Genomic DNA, 18,586 nt, shown 5'->3' on the forward strand with positions numbered 1-18,586 from the left:
TTTGCACGTTGAGTAGTTTTAATGCGGCTCCTTCGTACACAGTGCTGATCTTTTGGAAAGCAGGAGGCAAAATTGACACGTTCCCATACCGGGAGTCGAACCCGGGCCGCCTGGGTGAAAACCAGGAATCCTAGCCGCTAGACCATATGGGAGTGCACAACCCTTCTGTTCCGGGCATCATGCAAGCAAACTACATAAATATGAGAAAACACGCAAGAGAGTTGTCACTCAGAGTGTCGAAGGGTCGATGTATACTGGGACTCAGTTGAAATGCAACGTCAGGACTTTTCCGAATTATGTCACACGAAGAGAGCACAGCCTTTTCCGCCCTGCCACGTGTGTATCGGTAACTCGCCGTGATCGTATAGTGGTCAGTACTTTGTGTTGTGGCCGCAACAACCCCGGTTCGAATCCGGGTCACGGCAGAATAGGGGCGTCTGCTTTTACTACTTGCACGAATGAAGGCAAAAAAAAGCCAATTGATGTGAACGAACGGCGCTTTACAGAGGAGTACTGCCTGACTGGATCGTTGATGAACGACAGAGGCCACTCCGACCTCTTCTCGGGTTTCTTCAATGACTTACTAAGGATCTTCTTCACATTCGCCCATGCAGGGGAAGCCAGTTACACCAAAGCAAACGCAGGAAAGTGCATTTCAAGCAGAGACCAGGAGGGACCTGTTTACACCAAGAGTGGTCGGAATATGGAACAATGCACCCAGCCCTGTTGCTGGAGTCGATTCTTGATTAGATCTTGGGCTTACTAAGAGGCCCCCGCTGGATACTAATCTTTCTGTTGTTCTCGCAGGTGTTGCGCTGCTTTTGAGCCGACAGAGCTCGTCTTGGTCTGTCGGGATAGCCCAATTGCAAATGTTTGGCTCCAGGTACAGAAGGAATGTGCGTTTGGTACAAGAGTGCATGAAGGCACCGGAAATACATTGGGATCAAATGACTGGTGGTTCAAGACCTCTGTGAAGTGCAGGAGCGTGCAAGAAGAGGCTGTTTTCACCCGGTCTCGAACCTGGGACCTTTCGCATGTTAGGCAAACGTGATAACCACTACACTACGGAAACCTGTAGGGTTTGTTGCTGGTGTATCGCTTGCGTTTCGGGCTGAAAAAGGGAAGCGTCACTTTAGGCAGGGGGCGCTGGAGAGAGGAACAAAGGGCGCGATGAAACAAAAAACCGAAACCCGGGATCGAGCCAGGGACCTTTAGAACATACTCTCACGAATCGTTAGAATACGTGCGTTTCATCATCAATTGCGTAACAACCACATTCGTTCGACTTGAGCCATCAAGCTCATAGTTTTCAAATCTTGAAAGCTGTCATTGAGCACATCATAGTGTGCAGTACGCCCCGTAACTTGCGTACTTCAACAGAAAGAAGAGCAGACAGCTCCATAAATATGCGAGGCGCAGAGAGTGCAAGGCGAGCCGCACACGTTTCGGTGGCTGAGAGAGGGCAGTTTTTGCTTCTGCATTTCCCAAGTAAGGACGCATGACAACAAGCGATCGCGGTGCTCATTTACGACATAGTGGTGATGAGTTTTCACTACGTGTTCTTTTGAACGAGCAATGAGGTTGCTGCCTTGGACAGCTGACTGCACGCTCTCATTGTGCCACGTGATGAGTATTCACCAGGCTCGTTCAGTCATTAGTCACATTCCATCGTTTGCCATAAGCAGATGCTGCAAGGTGATGTGGATATCAATTCCCAGTCTTGTGGACGAGGACAAAAAGAGCACACAAGGGCTCATCCGCGAGTTGAACCCAGGACCTCCCACACCCTAAGCGAGAATCATATCCCTAAACCAATGAGCCACGGCGGCACTTGCCATTTTATTCTGTCAACGAGCTTGAGGACGGGGGAGAGGCATCATTCGCTCGTCCAGTCAGACCTTCATCAATAAGTCAAGAAAGCTGCAATTACACGACTGCCTTGCAGACGAAGGGCAGTGAACTGCAACTGGTAAGAGGGGAACAAGCGGCACTAGGCGACACCGAGGCATAACCCCAGCAAGGGGGGTTAGCTTGCATGGTACAGCGCTTGCTTTGCACGCGAGAGGTAGCGGGATCATTTCCCACGTCCTCCAGGTGTGTGCTTAGAGCTTGATGTGCCGAAAGGTGTCCTTTAGCCTGTGGTCACGCCTTGTATGGAAAGCGTCATGCAGCTGTCAATCATTTCGCAGCCACGCCCCCTCTTCATCTTCTCTCTGCCTTAAGCGTCTCCGCCACTCTCTCTTGACATTTCATGTCAGCATGTCAGAAGTCCGAGTGACGTTTTTAATGGCTGAGTGAGGGCACGATGCTGAAGCAGAGAGGCCACTTCAGCCAGAGAGACTTGTGCTAGGTGAGATCTGAAAAACGGACTCGCAACAGAAACAGACCAAAAAAGTATCGGTGAGATCAAAAGGCAAATGCAACATCCAGCAGAGGGCGTCTAAAGATTAGGGAACGGGCGACTGAAATCCATATGAGGCAAACTTTCCGGCTGTGTACTGCAGCTGGCCTCGTAGGCGTAGTTGGTAGCGCGTCAGTCTCATCGTCTGAAGGTCCTGAGTTTGATTCTCACACGGGGCAGGGCTGCTTCCTCTCTTGTTCTTTTCAAACACTTGCGGCAACTGTTCGCTCATAACCACGTCTGGAATGCGTGACCTTTACACGGGGGAGAAGCAATGCCGCATCCCTTTTCTAAAGAACATTCACATTCAGAAATAAGTCAAGAAATTTGCCATTACTTTAGCTCGCGCTTCTGTCAGCCTGCCCATGTTGCCAAAGAAAGATTCACTCGGCGTCAACATGACAGAACAGCGATCACTTGAAAACACTGTTCCACACTCCGTAAGCAAGAACTTCAGTGTTTGCAGTCACCCGATATGCCGATAGTCAAAGGAGCACAAAACACGAAGCGTCAAAAGACAAGATGAGTTGATGGAAAGAGCGTTGAATTGATGAGCACAAAAGTTCACCTCGTACAATAGGCAACGAAGGTCCCGGCGTCATCATCGCACTTGAAAGGACTGCCTTGCAGACTAAGGGCAGTGGGAGGTTGCTGTTTTGAGATGGAGGCATTGGGATGGTGGGCCGAGATCTATTCTTCTTAAGGAATTCTTCATCGTGAAAGATCGGTCCACAGGTCATCCAAAGAACTTACAAATTTTTGGGACTCAGGGAATCACGTGCTTCCGGAAGGGAGTGAAGTGCTCAAACACATGACATGCCCCCTTGATCTCACATGCACAATTCTGCTGCAACATGCACAGCTACCGTCCACACCAGGCAGTGGGGCTTCAGCAGAATTTGCTACGCTACCTGCAATTACATATCCAGCTGCACACATATACATGGCCCCTCTGTCCTTTTCAGGATCTCAAAAAAAAGCATAGCGTGGTTTTCCTGCAACCTGATTGACCGCATCTCCCTCAGAATGTGCCCCGTTGCATTCATTGCTGAAGCAGGACGGAGGCTAACGGGCATGCCAGAACAGTTAGGCTCAGCGATCTCTCCAAAATATTGTGGTTGTAGTGGAAGAAATATGGTTTAAATTGTACCTTGGTATTTCAAACTCTCTCTAGAATGTTATCCATTTCTATTTTATTTTGACAGGAACTGGCTAATGACACTAGATGAAAAGAGAAGAAAGAAAACACAACGTTTCGGCCGTGGAGCCTTCTTCAGGTGTGAGGGCTCCACAGCTGAAATGTTGTGTTTTCTTTCTTCTCTTTTAAGCATGGAATAGACCTATTACTTGTTCCTTTGCAGCCTACGCATGCTGACACAGCTCCCCACCTGAACTGCTAATGATGCCTGGTAGTTTGTGGTACTTGGGTATTGTCTTATGTTTGCTCAAACTGCATATGTGTGATTGCATATTTTTGGGTATTTTCAAATGTCAATATTTAATTCACTGACATTCCTGTATGCTTGGAAGAAAGGTAGATTGGATTTGGCACAGGACGCCTGCCCATATTTGTTGATCATTTTTGGGCTGGAAAAACAGCCACAAAAACAGTCATAAAAAGTGTATGAAAAAAGCTCTCTCCAATATTTCCCTTCTCTTCGCCATGGTTACACTGCCCGTTCTTTCCGTCTTCTGTCCTTCTACAAAGATTCCAGGGCTCTTTTTCCACCATCTTTTTCTTCTTCTTCTTCTTCTTTTTCACAGCCTTAGTCCCAGACTGTCCTGGGGTCAGCTGCTTTGGTTGCTCTTCTCCATTTGTCTCTGTCGAGCACATCTTCTTTACTCACTTCACATACCTCCATATCTTTTCTCACACAATCTATCCATCTCTTTCTAGGCCTGCCTCTTCCTCTGTTACCTTCCACCTCAAATTCCATTACCCTCTTTGTTACTTCCTCAACGTCCCTCCTCATGATATGTCCATACCACCGTAACCTCGCCTCTCGCATCTTCTCAACCACATTCACCACCTTACATCGTCTACGGATTTCTTCATTTCTGATCTTATCCTTCATTGAAATCTGCAGAATCCATCTCAACATCCTCATTTCAGTTCTTCTCATCAAGTTCTCTTCCCTCTTTCCAACTGCCAAGCATTCAGCTCCATATAGTAGTACAGGTCTAATCACAGTCTTGTACATTTTGCACTTTAACTTTCTGGGAATTTTCCTGTCACAGATTATTCCAGTTATCTCTCTCCACTTGTTCCATCCAGCTTTCACTCTTTGTTTTACTGCCTCCAGTGTTTCTCCTCCCTTTACCAGTTTTGATCCAAGGTATTTAAAGTCATCAACTTGTTTCAGTTTTCCTCCATTTGTCTCCTCATTATTGGTCATAGTATCTCCTCTTCTCTCCATTACCATTATTTCAGATTTTTCTGCATTCATTTTCAGTCCACCTTTTTCCAGACTCCTCTGCCATTTGAACACTTTCTCCTGTAGTTCTACTTCTGAGTCTGCCATCAGTGCCACATCATCAGCAAAGATGAGTTCCCAAGGCACTTCTGTTCTTACCTCCTCTGTCAGTGTGTCAATAATGTTTATGAAAAGGAAAGGACTTAGTGCTGATCCTTGGTGTACTCCAACTGTGATTTCAAACTCTTTTGTCTCTCCCTGTTGTGTTATCATCTTCGTAGTTGCATCTCTATAGGTTGCTTGAACTAACTTCACCATGCTTTCTGGTACTCCTTTCTTCCTCAAGCACCAATAAACCACCTCTCTGGGCACACGGTCATATGCCTTCTCCAAGTCCAGAAAGGCCACATACAGCTTTTTCCCTTTCTCTAGTGTCTTCTCCTGTAACTGTCTCATCACAAAAATGGCATCTGTTGTGCTTTTCCCCACTGAGAATCCAAATTGTGAGTTGTGGATCCTGATTATCTTCCTGAGTCTCTTGTCCAGAATTTTTTCCAGGATTTTCAATCCATGTTCCAGAAGTTTTATTCCTCTATAGTTTTTACACTCCATTGGGTCTCCTTTCTCCTTGTAGATGGTAACCATACTGCTTTTTGTCCATTCTTCTGGAATTCTCTCTTCCTTTGCAATATTGTTTAGCAATCTCGTCAGCCACTGAATCCCCTCTTTTTCCACCATAATATCAGAATTTTTTTTTTCTCTTTTAAAGGCTGTAGGTGGGGTGTGATGGACTGTACCACTATCATAGAAGATTTTTTCAGGACACATCGCAGTTCCATAGTAGAATTTATCAATAGTAGAATTCCATAGGACATTATTTACCAACATATTACCCAGTGTGAGACTCTGCCAGTAAACCTCAGAGCATTGAGTTCTCCACTGATAAAGATGGCTGTCTGAAGTCATGAAATCCACTGCTGGGATGCCTGAGAGACAGTAATTGAATCTTGGCTGGAATTAGGCTTTCTATTAGTGTTGATCTTTGGGAATTATGTGGTAAAAAGGGAAAACTCCTTTACTTTAGTCAATTTGAATGTTCAAATGTACAGAACCTGCAAAACTAAGCAATGAAAAAAATCCATCACCACTCTCATGATAGCATAACTCATAGTCTCTGCTGTTGTGTAACAATACACACTTTCAATTTTCTTATCGCCTGTCTCCAGAGAGAATGTTGTTAGTGCTGATGACCTTGAATTAGACCTTGTTGACTCTGTAAAACAATCTTCCTCTGCTTCGATTTTCACTCAGATTGATTTTGTTCTCAGATTATTCCTGGCAGGACTGAGTTTCTAGGAAATGAAAAGTGAAAGAAAAAGTACAGAAGATCAGCCCTTGAATATACAACATTGTGCAGTGAGATTGTTAAATGTATTAGCTGCTATCCCGTGCTAGAGCCTGTTGTGGTAAGCAGTGGATGACAGGATCTAGCACAGATACTAATGAAACACTGTTGAAAGATAAAACACTTGAGTCTTATTTTAGTTTTCTATTTCCCTTTCATTTGTGATGTACTGTACAACAGGCCACAGAACATGCACAAAAACAGATATGCACACATTCACACCAGGCAATGACAGTCTGCCCAGTCAGAATCTGAGCTGAGGTATCAGAATTCTGAATTCCCTGAATTCTGTCATGGATCATCCACAATAAGGGCAATGTTTGAACACGAGGATCCCCAGGAGAGAGCCTAGTAACATAAATCTTGGAGCAAAAGCAGATGATTATCTTCATAGTTTGTGTGGTTGAGCCAAAGTTGAGCATGAGGATATGTGAGTGTAGTGGAAATCTAATGAGTTAATTGATTCTTAAAAATGTAGAGAGCTTTAAAAAAAATATATTGGTGCTTTTAGATAATATTTCAAGGATATAACTGCTATGCTACAGTACGTGCAGAATTTTAGAAAACAGTTCGTCAACAAAGTACACTGTTTAGGTTAGTTTAGAAGACAATGTACCAAAATAATATATGCTGTCTGGGTCATTAGAATTAGCTGAAAGTAACTGATAAGCTTTGAATAACAAATCTAGTTTTCTTCTCTCGCTCTATGATGTAATCTGTTTTCTCTTAGAGAAAGGGGAAGTTTTAGAAGGGACCAAGTGCTGAACTTTTTTACAGCGCAACGTCTTATAAAAACCCTGTACTGCTTGTAACAAATTGAGTCTCTGATGCACTTTGCGAAGTGGCAGCAGGGCTCCCAATATTGCAATATTGAAATAAAGACCTTACTCAGGTGAGAACTCTCTCTTGTGGCTTCCTTGATAGTTAAATTTCCATGACAATTTGGGGGCTCGTCCGGGATCACAAACCTGAACGCGAACGGCTGCTGAAACTCCATCCGGACCCGGACAATTTTAGCAAATTGGACGAACCTCGGAGGATAAACTGTTTATCCTTCCAGAGACGCGTCTGGAGAATTGGCAGCTGTCTGACGTCAGTAAGTGATCCTTAAAAATTAATAGTTTGAGAAGCGAGCCACAGGGGTGTTCTCACGCGGGTTTGATGAGTCTGGGACTCATATAAAGAACTTATCTTAACACAGACGTGTGGTTTTTGCTCTGCGGAGTAGTTAATGTGATAAGGTTCTAAGTAAGGCACCGATCGGTAAAAATGGGAAATTAAAATTCAGAGACGAAAATGGGACCGAGCAGTCCAGCAAAAGTACATGTACGACAAATTCGGAGAAACAATTATAGCCTGGGTTAGGGAAAAAAATTATGTTCATGAACTGTAAAGCTAGGGTAATAGGTGTAAGGGAACTTGCACATAATTTATATATGATAATTAGGGGCCCATAACTATGAAGGATCTTTGTAAGTGAATCAGAATGGACAGAGGAAAGTTGAATTAGGAAAAAGAAGTTTCCTGAAGAAGGGGAAACTTAGAAGAGAAGGAGAAGAAATGAAAGAAAATGAATTGGAAAACTTATTTAATGGAAAGAGGAATCACAGAAATAATGGGAAGCTTAAAAAAAGACTAGTCTTGAAACTAAAGAACAGCAAACTGCAGCTAAAGTCATGGCCATGCGTACTAAAAAGAAAAAGTCTCCACCGAAATTAGAAAGCGGTCCGGAGCCACTTGTTTGTGAAATACCAATGTGCACTTTTTCAGGTCCAGAAAGAACTCCACCATATGTACAGTACATTGACATTGGTCTCCTAGTGAATTATTTGCATTAGTTAAGTCTTTTCCTTAATTGCCTGATGATCGTAAAGAATTTAGAAGAAAGGCAAGCGCCTTGTTCTTGATTGTCTTAAGCCTAATTACAGTGACATAACCTTGTTGCTAGATCATATTGTTCCTAAAGGTTTTCAACATCCTCTAAAAAGGAGGAGGCAGATTGGCGGATACGTGACCCAAATGATGAAGAAGTATCCATCTAAATTAAACCACACGGACATGGGGAGGAAAAGTTAGGCGGCCGCTTCTAAAAAGAGGTAAGGACTCCTCTTTTCTAAAAAGTCCCTTGTCCTCTCCATGTTGCTGTGGTGGGTTCAGGGTTTTCCTGAAGCTGAAGCGAGTACAACAGAAAAATGAGTTAATGGTGTATGTGTTTTAGATGCCTGTTTTGTGAAGGTGGGGTAGAAAAGGAGGGATTGCTGAAGGAATAGCATCTCGCCCTGCCCGTGCGAAAAAATCCAGGTGTTGCATCCTGGTACACGACTGCAGTACGGCTGAAGGTAGCAACTAGAACTGTACTCGAGGAAGAGCCGAAAATGGTAACTCGATTCAACTGTGTGTTTAAAGCCAGGATTTGGAACCTGGTCCGTGTTCCCGAATTGTGATAGTTCGTCAGTTTGTCTCGACTGGGGGATTCCGCGGGGCGCGTGGGAGACGTGAAAATGGTTTGGTGTGAAGGAAAAAAAAGTTTGATTAATCCAAAGTGAAACTTAAAAGAAATATTGACTGTCAGACGGAATTTAGGCTGAACAGGAATGTAGAAAAGTGTATGAACCTTTGGATAAAAATATTTAGAGGAATATTTGAGAATTCAACAGAATATCATAGATGAGACGCAAAAATCCCTGATGGAAAAGCTAAAAGCAATGGCTGAACGAAACGAAGTTGTATATGTAGAAAAAGAGAAAGCAAAAGAAGAAATAGAACGCCTTAAGAGAGAATCTGGGAGAAGGGTGGGAATTAGTGTGGAGATTTTTGAAAGAGCATTACCCACCGAAAACTGATTAGAGAAAATTAACAGCATGTCAGCAGAAGGAAGTGAGGATGTTTTCAGATTTTACAGAAAGGTTTATAGCTTTATGGATAGTATACTCGGGGTTAGCCGATGAAAAGGAAGTGAATGAAGATACTTCCACAGTAATAAAACAAATTTACTTGAGTTGGTTAAAACCTGATGTTGCCAAGAATGTGCAACTATGCTTTCCTGATATTACGAACAGAGACAGATGTGATTTAATAACTCGCGAAGCATGCATGCAGAACTGCGAGCGCTGCAAATGGGTGGTAAAAAGACTCCCAAGGAGGAGAAAAGGGAGCCGCCAGTTTGTCGAAATTATTGTGCGACTTTAATGTTATACCGAGATATAAAACCTCAAAGACAGAACTACTAATAAGCTGGTGTGCAGTTACTAAAAAAAAAAATGTGTTTTTTGGAGAAATTGTAAGAAAGAGGCTTGATTTCACAATTAAAGAACTTGTCAGAAGCTGAAACGAGAGCCGTGTGTGAACTAACAGTTTTAATCTAGTAAGCCCCTCTGTAGCCTTCCTAAATTTATCTCAGGATTTAAATAAAAGTGAAATAATCTTACAGTGTGCAGTAACTGTGGGGCACAGGAGCACAGCTGTCCTGTTTTTAGACTAAAACAGCATAAAGATGTGATATAACGTTTTCTAACGGATAACAGGAGGCTACAGGAGAAGGAGTGTAAGGGTTGTGTTTAAAGCAAATATAAGCTGTCACAGTCTGCTTGGGTAAAGATGTACAGTTTCAACTACTGATGTGGGTGGGGGACACCCCAGACCTATTTTAGGCCCAGACTGCAGCATTTTATAAGGAATAACTGCATGAAATAGCATTTATGTAAACTAACTCAATAGAGTTATGTGATATTGTGATTGTTTTACCTAATGAGGGAATCCATAAGGCCGGACTACTCCAAGTATTGGATCTTGAGAGGAAAAAAAGGAGTATAAAACCAACTACATGATAAAGCCAGGGTGAATGCCTTCTCAGAACGAGCTTGTCTAGTGACGTACTGGTTTAAGGGGGGTAGTGCAGTCTAAAGACAAAATTGCCTTGACCCCTGCAGCAGAAACCGTTTTTGATGTTTTGAAACAAGCTTTCTTGCAGGCACTGGCTCTGGACTGGATTCCCTCAGACGGATCATCTGTATGTAATCTGTATGTAAGTGAAAGAAATGGGTCGTGAGCTGTTGTGCTGGTGCAGGAGCATGGAGATAGGCATCGTCTGGTGGGTGGCCCGGTGGCCAAGGGGCCGTGTTTATGTGTTGTGCAGGCTACCTGCCTGGCTGTATAAACTGTGAATAATCTGGTGTAGAACTAGCAGACCGAATGAAAAGATTTAATTGAAACTTGTAAATATGCTAAATGGAAAATTGTAGCAATTTATATAGACTGTATATATACATTTGGTGTATGCCACAAGTTTGGATGGCAGTGAAGGAATAGGGATTTCCCCAACATGGCAGGGACTCCAGTTAAGAATGCTGGGTTTGTCTCTGAACTGTTAGAAGCTTTGCAGCTGCTGACTGAAGTAGCTGTGGTAAAGTGTAAATCACATAATAAAGAAATGTTTCCAGTAACTCGAGGGAACAACTTTGCAGATGTAGCTGTCAGGTGAGCAGTACTCGTAGAACAGGAGTCTGAGACCCCTGTGAGACCTCTGTTGGTGAAAAGGGGACAGCTACAGGATATTCAGGCTGAGGCCTCTAAAGCAGAGAAAAGGACATGGTTAGAAAAGAGTGTGGTGCTGCCAGCACACTGGACGCTCTGCATGCCCTCACAGCCTAATGCCCTTTATAGCTCGACAAATGCACTCTGTCGGACACCTGGGTGGGGACCGTGTTTGAAGCAGTACCCACTTATGTGGTATCTCAATGTGATGCTTATCAAAGGAACTCAACTACAGTTCAGGTGCAGGTGCTACAGCTCAAAAGGCCTGCTCCTGAGAAACCTTTCACGCAGTAGCAAATGTTTACAATTTACAATTGTAAAGGGAAACCTTGGCTCTTATCATCTGTTTTCCCAGTGGGTTGCTGTCACTGCCTCTGTGTCTACCAAACACTTGATGATGGAGATAAGCCCTCAGTGGGCACTGACCTACCGCTTGTATTATGATCAAGGGACAGGCTGTGGCTGGATTATTCGGGGTGAGATGGACTGAGATCACCCTCAGTCTGCTGGAACAGTGGAATGAAGGAACAGAACTCTAAAAGATCGACTAGACATCAGAATGAAGGAACGCCATGGAATGCGGGCTGGATCAAACAGAACTGTGTAATAGAGCCTGTTTGATATCATCACAAGCCAATCAACAAAACTTCCTGGAGGGATGAATTTGGCTAATGGATTGTTAAATTTGCTAATTCTCTATTGTAATATTGTAGGTTGTTAATTGAAGTGGTGCATGGGGCTGGTGAACAGGTGCTGGACACTTGGAGACCTCCAGTAGAGGGAAGACACGACCTGATACCTGGCGAGTGGGTATGGTGAGGAAGATATACCCTGCCAGATGTTGCAACCCTGCTGGGAAGGACCATATCAAGTGCAACTGACTACCGACTCTGCCATCTGAGTGACAGGACGAGATCGCTGGATCTACGCATTGCGCCGACACCGAACCACTGCACCAGAGACTGAGTGAACATTAATTATTATATTGTAACTGTTTCTGTGTTTGTTGAGCTTCCTGAGGGGGGGCGACAGTGTACCTGTTAAGTGTAATGAGTTTTACTTTGATAAAATGGGGATATGGAATCAATACTTTATCAGTCAGCCACAAATAATAATCAGAGCTCATGTTGGGATTGTATTGCTATAGAAGATGCTCATGGGAGTAATCCCCTTTGATAGAGGTGATTATTTAGGTTTATTGGCATGGGTAAATAGCCCTTCTTTTAGTCTGAGTGTAACTCAGATATATTAAAATGGAAATAACTGTATGCTCCTCGCTATAATCACAGTTTTAGGCCATTCTCTATTAGGGTGATAGACAGCTGTTTAGGTGAGCAAAGACTAAACAGTACTTGTATTCTAGACAATTATTAGCAAATGAATGACTTAGCAAAGCACATCTATGATGAAGAAAAATATATATCATAATTATAATCCAGATAATTGGGGCATTGGTGCATGGCTACAGTCTGTGCTAGGAACCTGGAGAGGGTCTCTGGTTCAATACATATTTGTGTGTCTGGTATTATTCGTTATGATCATACTGTTAATAACCTGCTTGAAAAACATGTGGACTAAAGCTGCTGCTTCTGTGCTAATTGTACGCCCTGAAGGGATCATGAAGGTCAAAAAATGATTTCATGGGAAAGGTTCTCTTATCTAGTGGCAGAACCTGATGGGTAGAACAATATAGTTTTAAGGGGGGTTACCCTTGGGAGTGATTCCCCTAGATGCACATTATTATTATGGTTTGTTTGTTCTTAATAAGATGTTTTGCAGGAACTGACCAAAGAGAAATTTTACAACTTCAGCTAGAATTGTTCTGCAAAACGGCACAGCTGAGGCAGTGGAACAATGTGTAGATTTTTCTAAGAGTTATTACCCAGCTGTTGACCAATCTTGTAAAAAAAACCCTAAGAAAAATGCTGGGCTCCAGCCCACAGGGATTTACCTGTGCTGTAAGAACTAATGCGTGAATAAGGAGACTGGATTCTGGTGAAAGACAGGAAAAAGAAATGGTGTTCACTCAGGTGGAGGGGGCCGTGCCAGGTGCCCTGAATTCATGCTTCCCACTGTAAAAAGGTCACAAACGAACTGAGCAAAGAGCAGGAGTGATGTCTCCACAGGGATAGATGGGGATCACCTGCTTGGGACTGATGTGCACAGCCTTTTTCCTTTTTATGTGGAAGCCTGTCACCACCCAGAAAGAGGAAGAATCTAAACGTGAAGCCTCTTTGTATACAAACTGGCTGAATGAAACTGATAATGAGGGGGATATGAGTAATTTGTGGTACAAATTTATAAATTATACTGTAAAGTTAAAGAAATTTAATGCATCTTGTTATGTATGTGCTTTAATGCCTCATTCTACAGCCTCACCCATGCAACTTTTCCCCCGACCAGTTGATAGTCACATTTCTGAATGCATAAGTCTAGTGGCAGGATTTCCAAAGCCAGATCCAAGATCTTTTCCCACCTTCACCATAACGTATTTGACCTACTCAAAGGGGCATCCATATGCAGCCGGCCTGAAGATAAATAAGTCTACTACAGTAGCATTAGGCTTTGTTTCTCCCAGTGATCCAGCAGTGCATTTTGCTATTCACTTCAATGTTACCAGTAAAAAAGCAGAATGTCCTCCTTTGTGGGATTACCTAAAGAATCACATTACCTGGACTGATTCTCCTGTTAAAATAGCAGTTTACCTGCCTTCTAAGGTTAATCACTCTTATTGCTATGAGAATAAAGGTCGTGGCCCCTCAGTAGGAAGAACAGGAGGCTGTAGCGCCACGGTTACTAACCATACTTTATCTAATGGAACTATGGTTTTGATGGATTGGTATTGGCAATGTGCTACAAAAGTTTATGATAGCCTTCCTCCCCAGTGGAGAGGAGTGTGTGCTCTAGTCACGCTACACCACTCCATTCTCATTGTCCCAGTAAACTCTTACTTGTTAAATTCAATGAAGCCCCTTCAGAGGGAGTCAAGGGTTAAACGCGCTCTCAGTTGGGCTGACAGATATGGTCCAGATATTTCTAAAGTACCAGAAGACCATAGACTATTTACTGCAGCTGAAATGATTTTTTCCTCAGGACTGAGTATTCAGGCAGTAGCTAATGCCCGCTGGTTACAAATTACTCGCTATGAAATGTACTCGTTTATTAACATCACGTTAGAAGGCTTAGACGCTATCAAACAAGAATTAAGGGGAGTTAGATTAATGGCACTTCAGAACAGGTTCGTGCTGGATCTACAAAATGCAGCATCTGGAGGAGTCTGTGCTTTAATAGGAGACTCCTGTTGCACATTTATTCCAGCAAATGAAAATGATTACGGAAATCTTACGCTTGCTATTCAACATTTGAAAGAACTGAGAGACAAGGTGGACAAAGAAAGAGGCATTAAAGATACACCTGCTTTTCTCTCTTGGTTAGAATCACTGTTTGGGCCGGGGGGAATGTGTTTTTTCAAGTTACTAACACCAATTATAGTAGCTGTGATACTTGTCTTCCTGTTTTTGTGTTGCTGTTCGACTTGTATTATTCCAATGCTTCGCAATATGATAATGAATATGTTTGCGCATCAGTATGTTCTGATAAAAACGGAAGAATCTGAAGTATGGGAGCCTCCTGGGAGTCCATATGAAGAATCTAACTTTTAATCATTTTCAAGAATAAAAAGGAGGGAATTGTAGTGGAAATCTAATGAGTTAATTGATTCTTAAAAATGTAGAGAGCTTTGCAAAAAAATATATTGGTGCTTTTAGATAATATTTCAAGGATATAACTGCTATGCTACAGTACGTGCAGAATTTTAGAAAACAGTTCGTCAACAAAGTACACTGTTTAGGTTAGTTTAGAAGACAATGTACCAAAACAATATATGCTGTCTGGGTCATTAGAATTAGCTGAAAGTAACTGATAAACTTTCAATAACAAATCTAGTGTTTTTCTCTCGCTCTATGAGGTAATTTGTTTTCTTTTAGAGAAAGGGGAAGTTTTAGAAGGGACCAAGTGCTGAACTTTTTTTACAGCGCAACGTCTTATAAAAGCCCTGTACTGCTTGTAACTAATTGAGTCTCTGATGCACTTTGCGAAGTGGCAGCAGGGCTCCCAATATTGCAATATTGAAATAAAGACCTTACTCAGGTGAGAACTCTCTCTTGTGGCTTCCTTGATAGTTAAATTTCCACGACAACCCCCTTCCTTGAAATGGACTCCGTGAATGCTTTTACTGCTGCCACCCTGATGAAGGCTCATTCAGAGGATGGCTGGCAGGAAATTGGTAAGAAGAAAAAGAAAAAGAAGAAGGTAACAGGTGAGACCGAAGAGAAATGTGTTTTGTAAAGACTGGTTCCACTTTCTTATGTAATATGGATCTAAACATAAGGCGTGCTGGTCAATGGAGAGAGAGCACGGTCCATCAGCGCTCCCCAATAAAGGCACTGGAAGCAGCTGAATCGCATTGGCGAAGCTCAGCGCTGGGCCGCTGGGCACATCTGACCACAGTTTCCGTAGTGTAGTGGTTATCACGTTCGCCTCACACGCGAAAGGTCCCCGGATCGAAACCGGGCGGAAACAGACCAGACTTCTTCTGTCGCCACGCACAAAAGGGGATTTGGGATTCGCCTAGCGCTGTGATCAAACAGACCCACTCACCTCTTAGTGTGGCGGGATCTGCACAGTGCATGTCGCAGCGCATCCTGCTTTCACTTCAATGCGCGTCCTGATGTACCCCGGTCTCCCGCGTGACAGGTGGGGACAGGTGACAGGTCCACGTGACAGGTCCTATACTAACGAGGAAGACATCTCTCTCTCCGACCCCCGGCATCGTGTCCCGACCCAACGTGCTGGAAGCCGACTCGTGCTGTGATTCCTTTACGGGGCAGAAATGACAACCGAGGAGCCGAGAGATCATTTCAGCATTTCGCGTCTGAACGGAAAACACAAACGACCAACTCGGAATGATTTGCCTTTGACGCTTATCAAAGCGTTCTTTGTGCATCGAACAGACCCACTCACCTCTTAGTGTGGCGGGATCTGCACAGTGCATGTCGCAGCGCTCCCTGCTTTCACTTCAATATGCTTCCTGATGTCGAGTCGTGTGCCGTGCGGAGGCTCTGAAAGCGAGAGCAATGAAAAGGTGCACGACGCTGTGTTAGAAAACAGAGAAGTGAAAGGCAGTCCTTTCTCTAAGGAGGTAAAAGAAAAGCTACTCCCCGTCGGGGAATCGAACCCCGGTCTCCCGCGTGACAGGCGGGGATACTTGCCACTATACTAACGAGGAAGACATCACACGCTCCGACCCCCGGCATCGTGTCCCGACCCAGCGTGCTGGAAGGCGACGCGTGCTGTGATTCCTTTACGGAGCAGAAATGACAACCGAGGAGCCGAGAGATCATTTCAGCATTTCGCGTCTGAACGGAAAACACAAACGACCAACTCGGAATGACTTGCTTTGGACGCTTTTCAAAGCGTTCTTTGTGCACGACAACTGCGCCGCCTAGCAGATACAAATGGGTTGTACAACTTTGAAGTAGCAAATGGAAGAGGGCTAAGCCTCCTCTCTCTTAGCCCAGGTTCGATCTGTCTCCCAGAATCACCAGGGCGCACGCACACACACACACCCGTGCCGTTGAAGTACTCTGCTTTATTTCTAAGGGCAACTCAACATTCACTCCTACCCCGAGTGCAGAAAAGACAGCGTCTGCAGCAACAGCAGCTCAGGTCTCTGCACAGGAGCTAAGCTGCCCCCATCTCCTCTGCTCTGCAGCTCCTACGGAGTGGAGTCCTGCCTGGAGCCGTGTTTGCAGGCGGCGGCTCCCCGCACCCTGTCTGTGCGTCGTGTCCAAGAGCTCCTGGGAGGAAGAGAGAGCCCTCCGACTCGGGGGCTTTTCCACGGTCTGTGTGAGGAGGGGCGGGTGTGTCCAGCAGCTTATCAAGCGGAAGCCTGGGGCGGCGGAGAGCTGTGATCGTGCAGACCTTGAGGTGTCACCTCTTTGTCTGCTTTCCCGCCCTCCCTCCACCCAAGCTCTGCTCCAAAGTAGCCCGGCAACCCCTCACACCTGCACGTGTCACAACCTAAGGTGTGGTCATGAGACACCCATGGGGTGTTGTTCTGTTCTTGCTAATTGTTTCCTGCCCGTCGCAGGCAGGAGTCCATGCGAGGAAGAAGCGCTGGACAGAGCTCAGAGGGCGCACCTGGGTGGCTTTCCTTCTGAGTGACGTTCCTGCAACACTCTCCCGCTACTCTTGGTGCGCTCATGCCGCAACACAGGAAGGCTGGAGCAGGTGGCTGTGGGCTCTGTGCACCGCCGAAATAGCTCAGCTGGGAGAGCGTTAGACTGAAGATCTAAAGATCCCGGGTTTCGGTGTTTTGTTTCATCGCGCCCTTTGTTCCTCTCTCCAGCGCCCCCTGCCTAAAGTGACGCGTCCCTTTCTCAGCCCGAAACGCAAGCGAGACACCAGCAGCAGTCCCTGCAGGTTTCCGTGGTGTAGCGGCTATCACGTTCGCCTAACACGCGAAAGGTCCCCGGTTCGAGACCGGGCGGAAACAGCCTCGTTTTGCATGCTCCTGTACTTCACAGAGGTATTGAGCGACCGGTCATTTGTTCCCAATGTATTTCCGGTGCCTTCATGCACTCTTGTACCAAACGCACGTTCCTTCTGTATGCGGAGCCGATCATTTGCAATTGGGCTGTGCCGACAGATCAGGACGAGCTCTGTCGGCTCAAAAGCAGCGCAGGACCTGCAACAACAACAGAAAGATTAGCATCCAGCGGGGGCTTCTTAGTGAGCCCAAGATCTCATCAAGAATCGGCTCCAGCAACAGGGCTGGGCGCATTGTTCCATTCTCCGACCACTCTCGGTGTAAACAAGTCCCTCCTGGTCTCTGCTTGAATTGCACTTTCCTGCGTTTGCTTTGGTGTAACTGGCTTCCCCTGCATGGGCGAATGTGAAGAAGATCCTTAGTAAGTCATTGAAGAAACCCGAGAAGAGGTCGGAGTGGTCTCTGTCGTTCATCAACGATCCAGTCAGGCAGTACTCCTCTGTAAAGCGCCGTTCGTTCACATCAATTGGCTTTTTTTTGCCTTCATTCGTGCAAGTAGTAAAAGCAGACACCCCTATTCTGCCTTGACCCGGATTCGAACCGGGGTTGTTGCGGCCACAACACAAAGTACTGACCACTATACGATCACGGCGAGTTACCGATACACACGTGGCAGGGCGGAAAAGGCTGTGCTCTCTTCGTGTGACATAATTCGGGAAAGTCCTGACGTTGCATTTCAACTGAGCCCCAGTATACATCGACCCTTCGACACTCTGAGTGACAACTCTCTTGCGTGTTTTCTCATATTTCTGTAGTTTGCTTGCATGATGCCCGGAACAGCAGGGTTGTGCACTCCCATATGGTCTAGCGGTTAGGATTCCTGGTTTTCACCCAGGCGGCCCGGGTTCGACTCCCGGTATGGGAACGTGTACATTTTGCCTCCTGCTTTCCAAAAGATCAGCACTGTGTACGAAGGAGCCGCATTAAAACTACTCAACGTGCAAAACGTGCGAGAAGAGGGGGCGCTTGTTTCCAGCCGAAACTTCTCTCGTGTGAGACGAGCTGACCATCGCTGCAGGAGGTGGGAGGGTCACTCTGGTAGACAGGGCTGACCTTCGGCAATAGGATTTATACTCTCCAAGATGATATTTGCACTTTCTGGAGAGGCGATTTTCTCCACTTCAGTAGCCCGATTTCGTCGATTGCGTGGAGAGGGCTGTAGAATGTGGCGCCATCTTTCCTGCTCCGTCCATGACAGGCGTGCTGGTCTCTGGAGAGACAGC

At 45.0% G+C, this 18,586-nt stretch overlaps 6 non-coding genes across 6 annotated transcripts; 4 read left to right on the forward strand and 2 right to left on the reverse strand.

The window, feature by feature from the left end:
• Window positions 1–80: 80 nt before the first annotated feature.
• Window positions 81–152, reverse strand: trnae-uuc (transfer RNA glutamic acid (anticodon UUC)). The gene has a single exon. It is a non-coding gene; the product is annotated as a tRNA-Glu (tRNA).
• A 201-nt stretch (window positions 153–353) lies between these two features.
• Window positions 354–425, forward strand: trnah-gug (transfer RNA histidin (anticodon GUG)). Its single transcript has one exon. It is a non-coding gene; the product is annotated as a tRNA-His (tRNA).
• Window positions 426–15,261: 14,836 nt separating this feature from the next.
• trnav-cac (transfer RNA valine (anticodon CAC)) lies at window positions 15,262–15,334 on the forward strand. The gene has a single exon. It is a non-coding gene; the product is annotated as a tRNA-Val (tRNA).
• A 634-nt stretch (window positions 15,335–15,968) lies between these two features.
• trnad-guc (transfer RNA aspartic acid (anticodon GUC)) lies at window positions 15,969–16,040 on the reverse strand. The gene has a single exon. It is a non-coding gene; the product is annotated as a tRNA-Asp (tRNA).
• A 1,196-nt stretch (window positions 16,041–17,236) lies between these two features.
• trnav-aac (transfer RNA valine (anticodon AAC)) lies at window positions 17,237–17,309 on the forward strand. Its single transcript has one exon. It is a non-coding gene; the product is annotated as a tRNA-Val (tRNA).
• An 847-nt stretch (window positions 17,310–18,156) lies between these two features.
• Window positions 18,157–18,228, forward strand: trnae-uuc (transfer RNA glutamic acid (anticodon UUC)). Its single transcript has one exon. It is a non-coding gene; the product is annotated as a tRNA-Glu (tRNA).
• Window positions 18,229–18,586: the final 358 nt, after the last annotated feature.

This window comes from Lepisosteus oculatus, unplaced genomic scaffold (assembly GCF_040954835.1).
Source record: "Lepisosteus oculatus isolate fLepOcu1 unplaced genomic scaffold, fLepOcu1.hap2 HAP2_SCAFFOLD_70, whole genome shotgun sequence".
NCBI lineage: Eukaryota > Metazoa > Chordata > Actinopteri > Semionotiformes > Lepisosteidae > Lepisosteus > Lepisosteus oculatus.